At 37.0% G+C, this 18193-nt stretch overlaps 1 protein-coding gene across 2 annotated transcripts in view; it reads left to right on the top strand.

Annotated features, from left to right (window-relative positions):
* The first annotated feature begins 5784 nt into the window (after positions 1-5784).
* Positions 5785-18193, top strand: part of elfn1 (extracellular leucine rich repeat and fibronectin type III domain containing 1) — a 75592-nt gene continuing 63183 nt past the window's right edge. For both annotated transcript variants that reach the window (XM_023348388.1, XM_023348387.1), the window contains exon 1: positions 5785-6269. The gene's annotated coding sequence lies outside the window, so the exon portion shown is untranslated. The remainder of the gene's footprint in view (positions 6270-18193) is intronic.

Raw genomic sequence — 18193 nt, 5'->3', positions numbered from 1 at the left:
GATAGAGGCAGTTTTAATTATATTTGTTTTGAATCCCCCTGTCAAAATAGCCTCTCATAGTAATCTCAGTAAGCACATTTGAGCTGGACACTATTTAGAGCTCCGTTCCCCTGGTAATGGGGGAGGGCAGCCAACCCTAAACCTAAACTAGAGTATCTCAGCTGGGAGAGCTGAGAGTGCCACCATCGGGTATTTTCAGCCTTTCTTCCATCAAACCCGTAAATAATCCTCGTTCATTTCATAGTCACAGGGTGCAGTCTGCATGTCACAGCTGTTAGAATAGCCTTGTCTTCTTTGCAAGGCTTTTAGTGTAGGAGGTGTGTTTATACCAGCGGTCATGCTGAGGCAGCCACCATAGGAGCTCGGCCTTCCTCCCTGAGTGTTGGCTGAGTTTGCCCACGCTCCCCTCTCCACTTGTGCTGTCTGTCTCTTCCAGCACCCAAACTGTCAACTATCTACACAGGGAACATGTAGGATTAAGGGTGCCAGGAGTGGACATAATTTTACAATACAACATAGCAAGTTATGCTGTTTTTCCTCCCAAGCTGTTGGGGAAATTATGGTGTAAGCTTGACACCTTGACTGCTGGATGATAAGTGCAGACGCAGGGAGACAATAAACATCATGGAGGATAATACTTTGGTTTAAGTGACATTTCACTTTCCCTGCAGAGCCACTGATAAGATGATAAAATCTTGAATTTTTCCACTTGTCTTTGTCGACAGCCGATTGATATTTCAGAAGCACAAACTGCATTTCAGACCTGTGGAGATGCGTGACATGAAAATAAGTTCATTGGTTGTTCACTTGGTTGCTCACTGCAGACCTCTTTGTAGATCAGAAACAGAAAGGCTTTTTGAGTCTTGATGTTTGTGCTGACTAAGTATTTAAATGAATTTAAATGGCACTTGCACAATTACTCATGGCTTCAGATCAATGTCATTCTGTCTCACTCAGTGGGCTACTCAAAGTAAAGGTTACGCCAAGGATTAGTAAGACTTCAGCGGTTCACTGCATTTGGTTTAATAAACTTGTCAGAATATATTATGATCAGACTTCCCTTTGTTGTTTTGATGTTTTCTTGTACCATTATGTGACTCATAATGAACAAGAATAAGACACATGTTAACTTCAACTCAGATTTCTTATATTGTGTGCTCTCCACAATTATTGACTCACTTAAAGGTGTCTGAAAGTCATTAAATATATTACTGTGTAATTGCAGTAGTATGTAGTTTGTCACATGTTGAGGTTTTTTAAGTTTCACTTTAAGTTTCACTCTGCATAGACTATAAAAAAATTAATTGTGGATTATTTCTTGAAAGCACAGTCTTGAAGATTCTCTCTTGTCTTACCCATTTTGAAGGGTGTCTAGGAAAAATGCACATCTGTATCATGTTGTGTTTTGAAATAATAATTGGACTACAGCATCACAGATCCTCCACCTTATAAACAGTAGACATGATATGTTTTATTTCCGCAGATTCATTTTTTGTTTTATGCCAAATCCACTTGTTTATAATTGTGCTAATTGGACAGAAAAAGCTTCATTTCGGCCTCAGCAACCATCAGTCCTGATGGAGACTGTAATGTCCCCAAGGTGCCATTATTTGCTGCAATTTTCTATCAGTCGGCTTTTTAACTTCCCTGATAAAAAAAAAAAAACCCTGGGTCCTCATCTAGCCTGATGGCTAGTGGCTAAAAAAAGGGCATCTTAATTGTGTTATATAAGAAAGAAAGTCAAACATTACTGATGAAAGGTTCATTGAACTCTGTTTAATTTTTAAATGTGAAGTGCAATTTAAAATGTATATCAGTTGCATTAGTTTTCAAAGCATCGTTTGGGGTTCCAGCAATTGTACCACATGGTATATTTTCCTAAGTTGGATTTTTTCCCCCCAATGGATGGTGTATCCAACTTGAAGTTGTTTGTGTTTCTCTTTACGATCATACTGTTGCAGTAAAAGAGTAATTTATTTTATGGAGTGTTTTTTGACCCATCTTCATAGGGGGTGCCAGTAACTGTGGAAAACGCATTACAGAGGCTAAACAATATGTTCCACTCTTTAGCCTCTAAAATGGGTTCCCCTGCACTTCACAAACATCGAATATCCCATTATGCAAACCAGCAGTCACTGCCTCCTCCTCTGAAACCTGAAATATTGCTTGCCCTGTCACTTGTCTCAGCACCAAATTGACTTAGCCAAATTTAGGATTTGAATAATGTTTCCCACCTTTTTCATCTCCACCTAAACTGAGTCAACTCCATTCAGTGACACTGTAATGCTTCTTTCATTTCTGAGCATCATCTGTCCTCTCCGGTACAAAACAATTCAACCTACCTCAAGGTGAAATCAGGATTATTTTCTATTAAATCAATTCAAATGACAGGTAGACATCCTCACAAAACCACAAAAATATTTTAGAGTCTGGGTCTCCAGCTCAACTAAGCATCCTCACATAGAAAACTTTATAAGTGGTCATATCTATGTTTAAGCAAAATGATGTATGGTTTTTATGTTATTTTTAAAATGAAATCCATTGTCGTCTTGCCATATTCAACAGAAGGGAAAATGTTGTTTTATTAGTCTCTAAAAGGCCCATGGTAACTATGAAGGAGCTGCAAAGATCCACAGTTAAGGTGTGAGAATCTGTTGACAAGACAACTGTGAATAGCTGAAAAAAGCCATAAGAAATCGCATTCTGGGTTTTTGACATGCAATGTAGTGGGTACAGCAAATGTGGAAGGGGAGACTTTTTTGAAATATATGGGAAATATTTGGTGTGGTGCAAAACTAACACTGCAGATCACATTGCACATTGACACCCATGGTGAAATATTGTGGCAGCATCATTGTGTGGGAATATTTTTTTAGCAGGTCAAAAAACACCAGCCCTAGTTGATAAAATGGATGGAGCTAAACACTGTTTAGACCAGAGGGAAAACAAGAAGCAGACTGCAAAATCTGGGATTGTGCTAAACATGCAGCCAACAATGGAATGGTTAAGATCAATGCATATTCACACATTTTAATCATCCACATAAATTTCATATTTGATAATACATTAGCAAGAATATCTGGCAATACATGGAAATTCATTTTCAGAGACACTCACCATCCAGACTGAACTTGAGCTATATCATAACAATGGAGAAAAAATGTCTTACTTCAAAAGCCTTGTAATTACAGTAATGCAAACAATTATTTAAGTGGTCTAAAAACAAATGAGGTCACATTTCTTGGATTTTCATTAGTTACAATCTTGAAAACCCTATATGGTTTTTCAAATGTTTTCCCAATAAGCACCACTTTTGTTTTGGTCTATCACATAAATCCCAATTAAATGCAATAATTTGTAGCCATAACATGACATAATGTAAACAGGTTCTGGGGTAGTATAGATTAAACAGTGAACTGAGAGGCTATGGTTCTTTTAGCTGACATGAAAATGTCTTTAACATGTTTCTTTATTGGCCTGTGCATTATGAATTATGAGTGTGTCATGACTTTGACTTATATACATAAAGGGAGTTAAACCTTATAGATAAATGTCATGAGCAATTGTGTCCTCAAGGTAAATTTAACTGGAAGATTAATCATTATAAATCTTCCCCACAACCTGCTTCAATCTTTGCGCTACAAAAGCCTTAAGTTTCTGAATTGTCATATTTAGATCATACCTGAACAATTGCAATAATTTAATTAATATTTTTGTAATAGAGGCAGTTCACTACTCATCTTTTTTATGTAAATGTTTTAATCTTTACATTTAGGGGATTAGATGTAATTGAAAGTGTTAAAGTTTTACTCATTTTCTGTGGCTGTGCCTCTTAGCAAGAGAAAAATGACTTCTAAATACGACTAAATCCTCTTCAGTCTTCCACCTGTTTGTCCTGATATCATTAAAGCTTTGCTTTTTTCATTTACGGTGTTGTTCAGTGACAGTGCAGGGCTTTGAGGCTGCAGTGTTTGTATGAGGCCATGTATCATGGGTTGTGAAGACATTAGGGGGCATGATACATTGCGTCTGTCATTCTCTGAGCTGCAGCTGCATTGCTGTGACTTTCTTGGCCAGGCCGTCCATCTCCACATTTCACAGCTCCAACGTGACTGCAGCAGGGAGATGAGGAATTTGCCTTGTCCTTGCCAAGTCCCCCGTGCAGTCACTTGCTTCCTCTCAGAGAGGAGCATCTGCATCCTGTTTGCCGCTTCCTGGCTTGCTTGGGTCATCCCCCAGACTACGTCATTACAGAGGACATCAGGCTGTATTCTCCATAAATTAAATCTGGGACTGCATTTGCACAGGGACACACAGTCTGAGTTTAACCCTTGAGGTGCACTTCAAGTAGCTGCTCTGTTGTTTCTCTTTTTATTTATGAAGCCTATGAATATGTGCTGTCAGTTTGATCACGTCTATAAATACCCCTATGGTGTTGTTTCTTGTTTGCACACAACATGTAGAATGTAGAAAAACTGTTTAAATAAATAACGTGTGCAGTATTATGAACTTTAACTTTTTTCTAAGCAATATTTTGTATCATATTTTGTTCATACAATTTCACGTAGGTTGGAACATGAATTCTGAATTATTGTGTTAAATAATTTATCAAAGATCTCTATTGACTTTGTATCTCGGGGGTGGCGGCATGACCTCTCTTTGAAGTGAAGGCTTTTTCATTGGATTCTGTGATTCTCTAACATTTTAACCCTTAACTCTATAAACCACAAGCTTTTATTTTGAGTGTTCTTTGTCAATCTAAAGGGGGCCAAGTTATGTTTTTGTGTACCTGTTCACTTCTTGGTGCAAGTCTTTATTCTATTTTCTTGAAGGGTTAAGGCCCTTTAGTACTGGATGAACATTATTTAGATGCAAAAGCCTATTTGGGTAATGTTGCTGACCAGGTCCAACCATTTATCCATCTTTTGATGGATAAGGCTTTCAGAATAATTCACCAGAATGCAAAGTTAAAATCTTCTCAGAGTGGTGTCTTGAATATGGCAATGAGTTCAGTGTGTTCCAGTGGGATCGACAGTCACCAGATTTGAATCCAATAGTTCAGCAATGAGGTAGAATGGATGTGTTAATAAAATGCAACTGTAAACTCTGGAGCATCTGTGTGACGCTGTCATGTCCAAGAACCAATAAAGTTTCAGAGGAAGGATGATATTTTGCTAAGACTATCCTACAAGAAAATAACACATTTTAAAAGCCAATTTTGGGATGGATTTGTTATTAGCAGGCTGTACCTAAAAGGTGGCCACTGAGTGTGGAGCCCATATTCTCAGACAGATGTGCGTTCAACAGGCTCGTCTTTTCATTTTTCAAAACACAGTTACCAAATAGTGATAAACGATCATATTAAAGTGGCTTTTGATTTTTAAGGAGCCCCCTGCTGGTTGCACCAGTAGGCTTATTTTTCCTTGAGGAAGAAACTAATCACTGGCTTGCCATACCAAATGAAACACACCCCCGACCAGTATGTGAAATTGGATAGTTTGAAACTATTTCAAGTGTGGAGAAAAAGTTTGTTCATTGATAACAGTAAGTTATTGGAGCTAAAAATCAATAAGGCATAACTGTCTTTTTCCCTTGTGACTTGAAAATGCTTTTTCTTTCTTTCTTTCTTTTTTTTTTTAATCAAAGGAAAGTTTCTGAAGCGTTTTTTTTTCACGATGTCAACAGGGGCTGCTGCTATAACCCTCCCGGCACCCGTCTTCAACCAGCAACCATTTATAGCCTCGCGGTGACAAACAATCTTATTATGAGATTTAAACTTTGCCTCTGCCAGTCTGGAGGATCAACATGCGCTCCCCTCCCCTCGCACCTATTCCTCGATGTTTCCCCAACTGATACTGTAATATCTGCCTACCTACACGCCTCCCCGTGACAGTGGTTAAACGCCGGTGTCAGCTCTCGGTGTAATAGAAAGACCCAGGCAGGGCTCTGGGTCTCTTCAGAATAACATGAAGGCGAGCGACGAGAGGAGCTCAGTGCTGAATTAAATCAGTCTCCGCTTAATGGATCTCCTAGTCTCGCTTCAGGCAGGCAGTTGCTGCTGAGCCGTCCTCAAACCGACAGCAGCAAATCTGGATCTTTTTTTTTTTTTTAAATTCCGATTATTAATTTTACTTTAAATCGTTGCTTTTAATTTTCAACGCCGTGAACGACTCAGTTCTGTTTGAAAATGTGCTGTGCTCGTGGTGAGATACAGTAAGCCCTCCGCTTAGTATCGGGACGAAGGTTCCTGCTCTGCTATCACTCAGCAGGTAAGCTGAATGTTTTTTTTCTTTTACCTAACTTTAACGTTGCAGACTTTGAAGAGCATTTATTATGGTCTGCTTCTATGCTTTGCATTCACATGTTGCTAGCGGTAAATCTCCAAGCCCCATGTTGTGATTTGAATAATGACGCGGCTGAAGTGCTTTGGCAGTTGTGTCAGTGTGTGGAACAAGTTAGTAATGCTTACCTCTTAAAAATTAATAGTTCAACTTGCGCACCAGTCTGCGCAAGCCGGTGCATTTTGCACTAGTTTCAGTGAGAGCTCATGCGCCCTGACATCAGATGGATGGAAACAAGGCACGGAGAGCAATTTGTCGCGCCTGTCGAACCATCGACATTTAGTTTCAATTTTTGTCACCCGAAATTGTTATTTACTTTGAGCATAAGATTTGTATTTGTTTTTCAAGTCCGTTTAAAGCATATCGGGTACTTGGAAGCTGCAAACCTCATGCTTCAACCGCTTCAGCACCATGGCCAGCTCCAGATCGCTCTATTTGATTTACTTTACTAACTTTATTTATTAGATTTATAGAAATAAACAAATATCAGATAATGGGAGCTGTTTTCAGAACTTTGTTTTCTTAAATATTTATTTAAGACATAAATACTGCTATGTTCCTGGGCCCTCGCACATCCTAACAACGCATACAAAATGAGAGCCTGCATCACAAATCTGCACTTACTTTTGACACCGTCAAGAAAAGTCAAGGAATACAAACTGAGGCAACTTTAACAGAGTCGTTTTAAGCGATCAAAATATTTCATGCAATGCTATGCACTATTGGTGCCCTGTTCTCGGAGTTGCCTTGTGCAGTCTCATTCAGATTAGCTGAGGATTTTGCTGCATGTGTGCCATCTGTCTGAAGAAAGCACACTAATTGTTGTATCCTGGACGTGTCGCTTAATTTTAGCAGTGGAAGTCTTCATATGGAGTGATTTCTCTTTTTGTAAGTCGGTACAGAATTAATCTTATCGATGTTGAGCCTGCTGGACAGTCTTTTCTACAAATAAAGAATTACTGGTGAGATTGAGAGGGGCATCAGTGGGGTCTATAACGCCAGGTTCACTGTAATGACAGGTTACACAAAATAATAAAAAAGGTGTAATCTTCTTTTATATTTTTTTTCCTTAACTAATTCTAAGTGATATCTATTAGTGGTATTAAAAAAAGCTAGACTTCCTTTAAAGATTCTCAGCTGCTGTCAGTGTTAATCTTCTTCCAATATTTTTTTTAATTATTTTTGCAAAGGATACACCTGTATTAGGATTTACCAGCCAAGTAAATCTTCCAACTTTTGATGGTGGGAGTTGTGACAGTTCCAAAACATTTCCGTTTTGCTGTTGCTGCTAAAGATGTCTCCTGCATTTGCCTTCCACATCTCCCTTTTCCTGTCCCCGTCTCCCTTATCTTGATTATACAGCTGGATGATTGAGTCAGCTGTTTTGTATGCAAGCTGCCTTGGCTCGGCTCTTTGTGGAGGAGAGAGAACGAGATCGTGCTGAGGATACTGAGAGAGAATTACAGAGGCTCATGACCATGAGAAGCAGAAAAGACGAGGCTGCCCTGTTCGATAAATTGCTATTTGAGGGAGACCGATATCCTGGGGGGGGACAGTGGTTTTAGAAATATGACTAACCTTTCTAAATGGAAATGGCATTGTGCATTACAGTTTTCCACAAATCTTCACGTGTATTGATGAATCCAGATAGAATTAAAGTTGACAGTTTTCGGCATAAAATCTGGTTTTGTAAGTTAAACGTATGCATTAAAAGTGCTGTGCTGATACAAAAAGGTTTATTCATGTATGCATATTTTGTTCTCCTATCTTGTCAGTTCTGATCTTACACTATATACTTTGCCCAATAAAGCTGATATAAACATTTTTAATCCGTTAATCAATTTATCAAACTAGAGTAATATTATAAAAAAGTTAGAAGGGGCTAAATAAAACAATGGAGCACTGGTTGTTTGGTTAGCAGCGTGCAAAACTGTAATCAAAGGGACCAAGCAGGGTTTGTAGACAAAGCTGTGAAACATATGGTACAACAGCATGGTCTAATTCAGTGGCACAGTTCTTGACAACCATTAATACTTATTGTGCTGTGAATACTGTGTGCCATTTTACAAGAGCAGTTCTGCCACCTCAGTTGCAAGTGTCACATGTGACTCTCAGCTGTTTTGTTAAAAGGAATAATGAGGCAAAGCTTCTTGGTTTATGATGAAAGGACGGATCATAGAATTAGCCACAGGAGGAAAGCGAATGAAAGGGACAAACTGTTTATTTGGCGGAAAATGAATAAAAGACGCAACATTTCACTGAAGCCTAACAGCATATAGTGGTTGCATGATCCCCTGTAACATTTTTCTGTATTACAACCACAAACTTCAATGCATTATTTTAGGATTTTATGTGCTTGACCAACTCATGAACAGAAAGATTAAATATGTGTTCTAAATGTTTTAAAAATTAAATTCTCGAAAGTGAAGCCAGCAGTTTAATTAACCTCCCTTTATCTCTAAATAAAAAAAACCATTTCAAACACTTGCCTTCAGAATGTACCTAGCTAATAACGATAGTCGGAATGTGTCAAATTCAATCGCTTAATAAATACAGCTACTCTCTGAAGGCCTTGGAACTGCTGTATATCAGAAAACATTAGTGAACATCCAGCATCGTGATGACAAAGGAACCCAACAGACAAAATCAGAAATAATGATGTCAAAATATTTTAAGCATGATTATGGAGTAAATATTTGGTAACTAAATGTACCAATTTGCCATACAGTACTGTGATGTCCAATCATCTGAAATGGATGAACAACAGCGTTTCTTCACACATACATCGTTTTCATATAAAGACTTTTAAAAATGGTGTCACAATTCATGCTGTGTGTTTTGACAGCAGCTGCTAATCAATCCATCAGCCTCTAAAAGTCTAATCTAAGAATTGTTAGTTTTCATTGCTTTTGACAGAGTTAGCCCTTTATGTGCAGAAATCATAGTGGCTTTATAGTGTACCACACTTCACTGGAAGCAATGCAAACGTATAATCAGTTACTGTTCCTTTTAATCTTACCTCACTGGTATCAGTAATGAGTGAGATGCTTGCTATTTTGAGGACACATAAAATATGAGTGAGCACAGTGCAAAAAAGACAGAAATAAGTTTGATAAGAACCATCGGCTAAATGTTTTTTGGGGTCGTATTATAAAATGTCAGCTTTAAAAAAGCCTATTTTCCACATCCTTTGCTTTCAAATTTTATACTGCAGATTTCCATCCTTCCTATCAGGTTTTTCACTTGAGTCCTCTCAACTAATTCCTATCCAAATCAGGGACGTCCACGCTTTCTGTCCTGTGGCCAAAATTGTTGAGTCAAAAGTACTCAATAACAAAATATATAGGAAAACTAAAAGCAAATAAGGAAGTCAGATTTTGTTGTTGTTTTGTAGGAAAGGGATGTTATCCATCGTAGATCCAACATGCCAAAATTTGTCTGGGTTCGATTGGACAGGTTTATTTTCAGTTTTAAGAGCAGGATTTAGATCACTTTCTTTCAAAACACAATATATTTAGTCAAGTTTAATAAATTGGATAAAGGCTGATTTGGTTGCAGCAAAGTTGGCTTTTCAGTAAAAGTCTTTGGATATACGTGTTTTTTTCCTATTATAAGAGCTTGGTTATAAAACGATGAGTACTTTGTCTTGTACTTATTAATTCCACTGTAGGAAAATTATGTCGGTAATTTTCAACCTGATTTAAAAAAAGCCTCCATCTGCATTCGCCACCTGTTCTGGACAGACCAAATTAGCATCACTCATAAACTGCAGTTGAAGGCCTCACAAAATCACTACAAGGTCAACAAATGGTCCCTGGGCCACCCTTTGGAAGCCTCTGATCTAAGTAATAATACAGACAATATCTGAACATTTAATAAGGGGGGAAACAATCATGTGAAAAATTGTGATTTGAATAGTAATCTCTCACCTGCTTTAGTGCAGTGATTCCTGTTGGACCATCTGTTTAGAGATGCTTGTGGTAAAGGACAGGCCCACCAGAAACGCCCTCTGAGTTCTGCCTTGGGACGATTGGTATTAAACTGAAGTGTTAAGGAAAGTAATTTAGTGCTCTGTATAGAGGAACTATTTGCTGAGGATTTCCAATGTTTAACGAAGGCTGTAATGAGCAGATAAGGCTGAAAAGACAAAAAAAAAGACTACCTTTCAAATGCAACCACCCTCAGGCACATTTTCCTTTAGACAATGCTAAACAAAGATGTGCTGTTCCTGAGATTATATCTCCTTCAACTCTTACAAAAACATTAACAAACTCCATCTTGAATCACCACCTTATGAGTATCTGCAAAGAGTAATTTCAGACCTGGGATTTAAGCCTATTTAGGGAAAATATGTATATAAATTTACCCGGAGCTGTTGATTGAAAGTGGCAGAAGTATCACAATAAATTCAAAGCTTGTCTCAAGAGAAAGGAAACATGGCAGATGCAGCTATTATCTCTTAAAATGTCCATTTATTTACCTGCAAACTTGTTCCTTATTTCTTTTTAAAGAAAGTACAGTAATGTAGCAGAGGAGTTTATATTTTAAAAACTGATCACCTAAGACAATATGTATTGTGCACTTGAGGGGAAAAAAATGTTCAACAGACTGTAAGACCGATGAAATGAGGGGGGAAATGTTGGAATGTGCAGATTCACTCTGGGATGTGAATCAGTCATCATTCATTTGGAAGTGAACAAAAATGAATCCACCGCAGAATGCCAGAAACGTTCGTGTAGTTTCCTCAGCCACCTGCTGGTTGCCTTATGATGCACAAAACCCTTTAGTAAACAAGCATCATGAAATGGCAGAATGAGGCATATTGAACGCTGCTCTGGCTCTTATTTGCTATCTTTTTGCAGAATAATTAGTTGCTGGGTTGCATAGCAGTGTATCTTCAGGCACCTGCATCGCTTGATGAATATCCTTTAGATAACAGCCCAATACAGCTGGCCTGTGAAAGTCCTGTCAAAACCTAGTTTAGGAACGCTGTTTCAAGTGTTAGGGGATAATCACTATCACTGAATGACTTTTCTAGCTGCAGATTATGCATGTGTTAATAAACATAGAAGAAAGAGTTGTGTTTTATGGCATCTCACTTTTATATGCGCTGTGAGTATAAAAGTAAATGAGACAACTGAGAAACCTAAAAGATGAGCATAAAAAAAATCTTACCAGAGAATAGTCTTTAGATTATTAGAAACGGAAACGACACATAAATGCAGTGCTTTGTGGCTCCATGGTCCATGCTATTTGCTGCATGTATTTGGCATAAAACAAACACATAGTTGAAACAGATATGTATAAACACTGCGTTAGAGGACAATTTTTTTTAAATCTGTGTTTTATGTATGGCTAAATACTTTTTTTTTTTAGCTAAATCATACCACAGTGTTTCATAGCTTCACATTTCTAAAACAATTAAATATGTTTTTGTTTCCACATTTGTTGAACTGAAATTATTCTACAGGCCTCACACATTCTAGATCCCAACATGTCAGCTTTTGAGTGCAGTTTTGACTACTGGCAAGTCTTTTAAACACTAGTCTTCAGTCCTGTCACAATACCTTGTGAATCAGAGTATGGATAGTTATAAATTACATTACAAACTGTCATTACTGTTTTACTTAGGTATCTAATTTTTTCTTTTTACAAAAGTCATCATGTGACTTCTTTAAAAGGCTTCTGTTTGCAAACCCTGTTTGCATTCCCCCATCGGCTGATGCAGCGGTGGCCTGTGACGTCATCAGCTCTACCGCAGCCAAACTCCAGACTCAACACCAGGACGTTGTTATTGTGTCTTATCTCTTGTCTTGTCTCTATGCTGTAACTGCGAAGTAATTTCCCTGCTGGGATGAATAAAGTACTTCTATTCTATTCTATTCTATTATATTCTTGGACTGAAACAGAGATCATATGAGAAATTCAGATTATTCAGAAACAACAGAGTGAATGGTATGGATTACAGAGGCACTCAGTCTTTACCGCAGCTTTATGATGGAAAAGGATGAACATCTTAGATAGGATGCTCTGCATAAATTTTCATCAGCTATACTTGCAAGGACAGAGGGTCTTTTTTCTATGCGGTCGTGATGCTTTTCTTGAGCACACTTGAGCTTGAAAAGCAACACATTTTGCCTGCTCAATCAAACTGAACCTAGAAGAAAACCCTAAAGGCTTCCATGAATTAAATTCAACAGAATGAGTGTGAAGTGCATCACTAGGGTTGAATGTACAAAGCATATGCTGTTGGTTTGGCAAAACTGAAGAAATTGAGAGAAAATAGTATTTCATAGTCCAATATAGATTAGAGTTTAAGGACATCTTCAGAACAATAAACATGCTTTCCACTACATTTTCAACTCAGATTTAATGATCAAGTTGTATTTAATGGACATACAGAAAAACATACTCTTTATCAGTAAAAGTATGAACAACACAAAACTAATTGGTCCTAAAATAAAGTTTGTTCGCACCAAAGCCACTTTCCAGTTTGTTTTGCAGACATCTTTAAGAGCAGTGACTGTAAAAAAAAATCAACTGATTAGATCACTGATTGGTAATGCAGCATGATTAAGCAGTTTGTAGTTTCATACCAATTAGAAACATTTTAAACCATCAGCCATTGAAGATGACAGATGCTCGATGAATGAAGCAGCTTCCATGTGCCACAAAGACTGCTTTTCATCTAACAGGAACATCGTGGTGCCATGAGTTGCTCGATGGTAATCAATACATGGCCTCTCCTGTCTATAAATGCTGGGAGACTCTAGTCTTTGCTTCGTTATGATCTAATGCTGCGCTTGAGAAAATTAACCAGTTACATGGTGTCAATAAACATAAAACCTTAATTATAACATTTCTCATTCATGCCCTCCACACAAGAGTTGATACCTTCCTCATCTGTTGAATCATATTCTTTGTCAGCTATTCAGTCGTTTAAGGGTTTTTTTCAGTATTTCTTTGCAGTCAGTGAGTTTTTAATGCAAATAAAACTACCTTGAAGGTTTTTAATTTCACACTTCATGGCAACTCATTCTACCTCATTCATGCTATGATTTGAGACAAATGTTGTGTTAGAGTAAATTAAAATACTTGTCAATAACATCAATAAACATGAGTTTATTGCTAAATATCTCAATACTAAAATTTGTCAAATTTGACTGAATTACTCCTGCCTGTAGCTTCATGTTCCATGATTTGCCCTGTCATGAAGGCTAACAAAATTAGCGTGCTTCTGAAATTTGTAAGAATTAGGAATGCCATAGGATTTAGAAAGTTTGGTGGATATCAGAAATGCAGCAGTAGTAGACATTTTCTTAAATATGTTTGACTTTGTTGCATGTATAGATAGGAACCATATTTATAATCAAAAGATGCAAAAAACACATTCTAAAGATGATGAAATGAAGGGGATTTTGTGGAACATTAAGTTTTATTGAGACAATCTTTAAAACATGAAATGGGTGTTGCTTTTGGTGAGCTACTATTACTAACAGTGAATGTAAACTGGGATTAATTGTGTGGAATTCAAAATGGTTTTGACCTGGAATGTTACGTTTTTCATAATATCACTTATCTAGCACGACTTACTATTTGTACTCTATTTTTCATCCCTTAGATGTTTCACATGGCCTAGAGCTATTTTGTTTAGCTTTGTTTCTGTCTTGAAGAATCCACTGACAGAGCTAGTGTTGCTGTTAGCTCTGTTTTTCTTTTCCATATAAAGTACACTCGGACCAGTGCTTCTGTGTTTTTACTGCGTCTGTTTCAACCACCAGTTGACTCACAGTCACTCAGCCTTTTTTTGGTGGTTTAGGACTGGGACAAAATATGATCTGCTTGTATTAAAACAAAAAAGAAAGAAAGTTGAGAATGCAGGGAGTCGTTCCTCTTCACTGTCGCCAAGCGCTTGCTTAGAAACAGGGATTGCTGCAAAGTCAGAGAGTCAATGCAATCCTCTGCTTCCCTTGATAGATACATTTATGATAGTGGCTATTAAAAACTGAATATGTCTGCACAATAACTCAGATCCAGGAATTACTACTTTATGATATAAATCTATCATATTGATTAGAGTAGAGATATATATGTGTTTTGGGGATTTAATAATAATTGTTCAATGGTTAATTGAATCATTTGTCCTGTGAAGTACCTTGAGATAATTTTTGTTGTAAATTGTTGCTGCATTAATAGATTAAGTCCAATTTAATTTAAATAAAATACGATAGCTCACTCCTAGGTGCTCTTTTACAGCAAAATCAATAATGAAACACCCTTTTGTGCTGAGTGCTGCAAAAGATTTATTCTCATTAAGGAAACATACATAATAATGAAAACAGAACAGTGCAAGAGGAATGCATATATACATACTTTTGGAATTAGAGAACAAAAAACACATCAGATTCTCTGATGTTAATATATATATATATATATAGTATAGACCAAAGGTTTGGACACACCTTTTAATTCAAAGAGTTTCCTTTATTTTCATGACTATTGACATTGTAGATTCACACTGAAGGCATCAAAACTATGAATAACACATGTGGAAATATGCACTAAACAAAAAAGTGTAAAACAACTGAAAATACCCCTTATATTCTAGTTTCTTCAAAGTAGCAACCTTTTGCTGTGATTACTGCTTTGCACACACTCTGCATTTTCTTGATGAGCTTCAAGAGGTAGTCACCTGAAATGGTTTTCACTTCATAGGTGTGCCCTGTCAGGTTAATAAGTGGGATTTATTGCCTTATAAATAGTCATGAAAATAAAGAAAACCCATTGAATTAGAAGGTGTGTCCAAACTTTTGGTCTGTACTGTATATATTCAAAACAATGTCAGTTTCTGAGACTTCTGGCGTTTTTCTTCTTCTAAGCTGTCACAACATTATCTATAAGGCTGTTTGTTTTAATCTTTGCACACCTAATTGCCCTGAGCAAACATTTTTGAAGTGCACAATCATCCGAAGTGAAAACTAAGAAAGCGAGTAGCAATCAGATGAACCAGCCCAGGATTCATCTCCACTTTGATGCTGCGCGAAGGTCATAGCTTAATCTTCCTCCGCACAACAGCCCAGCACAGTGTAGAAATTTCTGATGAATAGCCTGAGCAAGTCTATCGCTTCATGTTGAAATGCCTCGTTGAAATGCTTCTGAGAGCTCAATAGCTGTTGGGGACCCTTAAAAAAGCATTTATCTGACACAAGAAACCGGATTACTCTATAAAGTATCAGTATTTTAAAAAAAAAATCTGATTAAACTAATTTGCCTAAGTAAATTTATTCAGTTGTTACCATTTTTTAAGTCATTTAACTTAAATGGATAATTTCAGAAAACATCCTAAGCTAATACATTTGTGGTTGTTTTATGTATATCTATTGTAAAGATAATGCTTTTTAAGTTTTATTTCTACTGAATTTAAATTTTAAAAAGCTTGGCACTTAAATCCATATTTTAATTAAAAAGAATGTATAAAAGTGACTATTTTCATTTCTTGCAAGTTAAATCTCTTGGTTGTCTTGCATGTGATTTATCCCATAACAATCCAACCATATGTTTTTCCTCTTAAGTTAGTTTTTGTCTGCATTCATCTTTATTACAGCTAAAAAGATTTAAACTTATCTCCAGTTAACTTTCATTTAGCACTTGTGTTATTGTTGGACCAACATGATTAAACCCATAAGATTTGTGCCTGAACTGAGCTCTTAAAATGGGGATCAGTGACTTTGAGACTTACATGGAGAACTCACAAAGTCAATCTGCACCAAATATTAAAACATTGCAGCTTTAAAAGTCAGGTCAGAGGGGCATTTTGTACACAACAGTGTGAATCACTCATCAATAATTCTAACAACTGTATATCAACCCTTTCCAGCCTTAATTTTACCTGGGTTCTTCTAGTATTCGGTTTAGAAAGCAGTTACTTAGGGTATTACTGTGAGGAAAATATGTTTTAACAACTTCTGAGTGTGCAAAATGCCACAACACCTCTAATGCATTTGTACAAATAAAGCACAGTTTTGGTTTGTGAGTCATAACTAGTCCAACTAATTACAAAAATAATGTAAGCCTGTGAAATAAGCATTAAGAGTTAATGGTCATTTCAAAAAGAGATAGTGATTAAATCTGCAAATTATCAGCAAGCAGTGAACATGGAACACTGTTACCATAGAAACTGCTTCCAAACTTGGACCAAACATACTAGCAACTACTTATAAAAAATGTGCCAGTATTCACACCATTTGCAGGCCATGGTGTACTATAGCACTCATTTTTGGAGAGAACTGCTGAATACTTGACTTAGTGTTCATTGACACTATCTTGAGGCTTTAGTAGTAATGATGAAGCAAATTATTCAGATGTATTTCTACACAGTCACCCCAGTAAAGCCTCAGTCAAATGTCATTTGAAAGTAAAGCCTTCAAATGTTAGTTTTGCATACCGACTTTACTGAGACATATTACACTGTAGAAAAGCATTTTTTTTTTTTACAATTCATACAGTTAAGTAATCTGCTGTAAAGTTGTTGAAATTGTCTGAACTACGCTGAATGTAAATTCCCTAATAGGTGTGCCATGACATCTGTCTTGCTCTGATAAATGTTTTGGTATATAACGAAGTTTGTGATTCAGAATATCTGAAAGTCCTTTTCTTGGCAGATTTTGTACAGCTTGTAGAAACATCACTATTTACCTTGATAACGGTTGTGTCGGTGTCGGATGAATGAACAGCAGCAAGACGTGAACATCTTGTGACCCCAAACTCATTCTCCATAGTCTTGACAGCACAAGCACTTCTGCTAACATCCCCTTTTTGATTATTATTATCTTCAAGACCGACAGCTGGCAAGAAAAATGGCCCATCCCCAGCTGCAGTGCATCAATCTGACACCCCACCTGTTGTTTTTTCACTCATGCCCTCCATCGCTCATTAAACAGCACTGCCTTCCAGGCCGAATCATCTCAGGCTGGTGATTACCCACTGGGAGACCAGAACAGAGAGATGGGAGGGATCTGGGGTGCCAGATTGTCTGGCCTATGAGGTGTTATTCCTTAACTAAAAATTGAGATTATGTGGAAAGTTTACATGCCAATTATGCTTTCTCACTTTATTGAGGCCACTTAGAGTTTGTGTGAAGTCATGCACAATGAACACAGCAGGCGCAGTCCTTTGAGATTTATTTCAAACAAAATTGGAAAATAGAATAAAGTGGAGCATTAAGTTTATTCAATAGTCAATTGTATTGGTTTTACATTCCACCCTCAACAAACTACATTTCAGGGACAATAAGAGTTATGAATTAGTCCCGCTTATGTAGCACAGGTCTTATGTGGGTTTTCAATCAAAGCCATTCAGCTTTCAGTCATTGTAAAATAAACCCCTTTTCATTGATTAATTAAATTTGCTGTTTATAAAGATTTAATCTTTGGAAAATCTGGATTTTTTTTACCAGTGTTCTCCTTGGACTGCCATACTTTAGAGTGGTATGAGCCTGCCAAGGGCCTAAAATATGGGTTTACTAGCATGTCTTACAGATTGTGTTTAGTGAGATTTTGAATGTAGTTCAACTCCCGGAAGGGTTGTTTTAAATATATATTTTTTTCTGTCATATATAATTTCTTTTTAAGAAAAGAAAGGGAAACAGGAAAAAAACAAAAACAAATGGAACATGCAATTTCAAAAGGTATTATAGTTTCCTCTCACTGCGGTGCAAATAAAGTCTAGAGATGTGATTGGCAGTAGTTAGCTTTTGAATAAGTTAAATGCTATAATAAGCAAACACATTTTGCTTGGGGGATTTTATTCCTCATCTTTACAGACATTGACTGCATAATAATGTGCTTTGTACC

This window comes from Xiphophorus maculatus, chromosome 16 (genome assembly GCF_002775205.1).
Source record: "Xiphophorus maculatus strain JP 163 A chromosome 16, X_maculatus-5.0-male, whole genome shotgun sequence".
Lineage (NCBI taxonomy): Eukaryota > Metazoa > Chordata > Actinopteri > Cyprinodontiformes > Poeciliidae > Xiphophorus > Xiphophorus maculatus.
The sequence above is the reverse complement of the archived record's forward strand: the minus strand, read 5'-3'. Positions and strand labels throughout refer to the sequence as shown.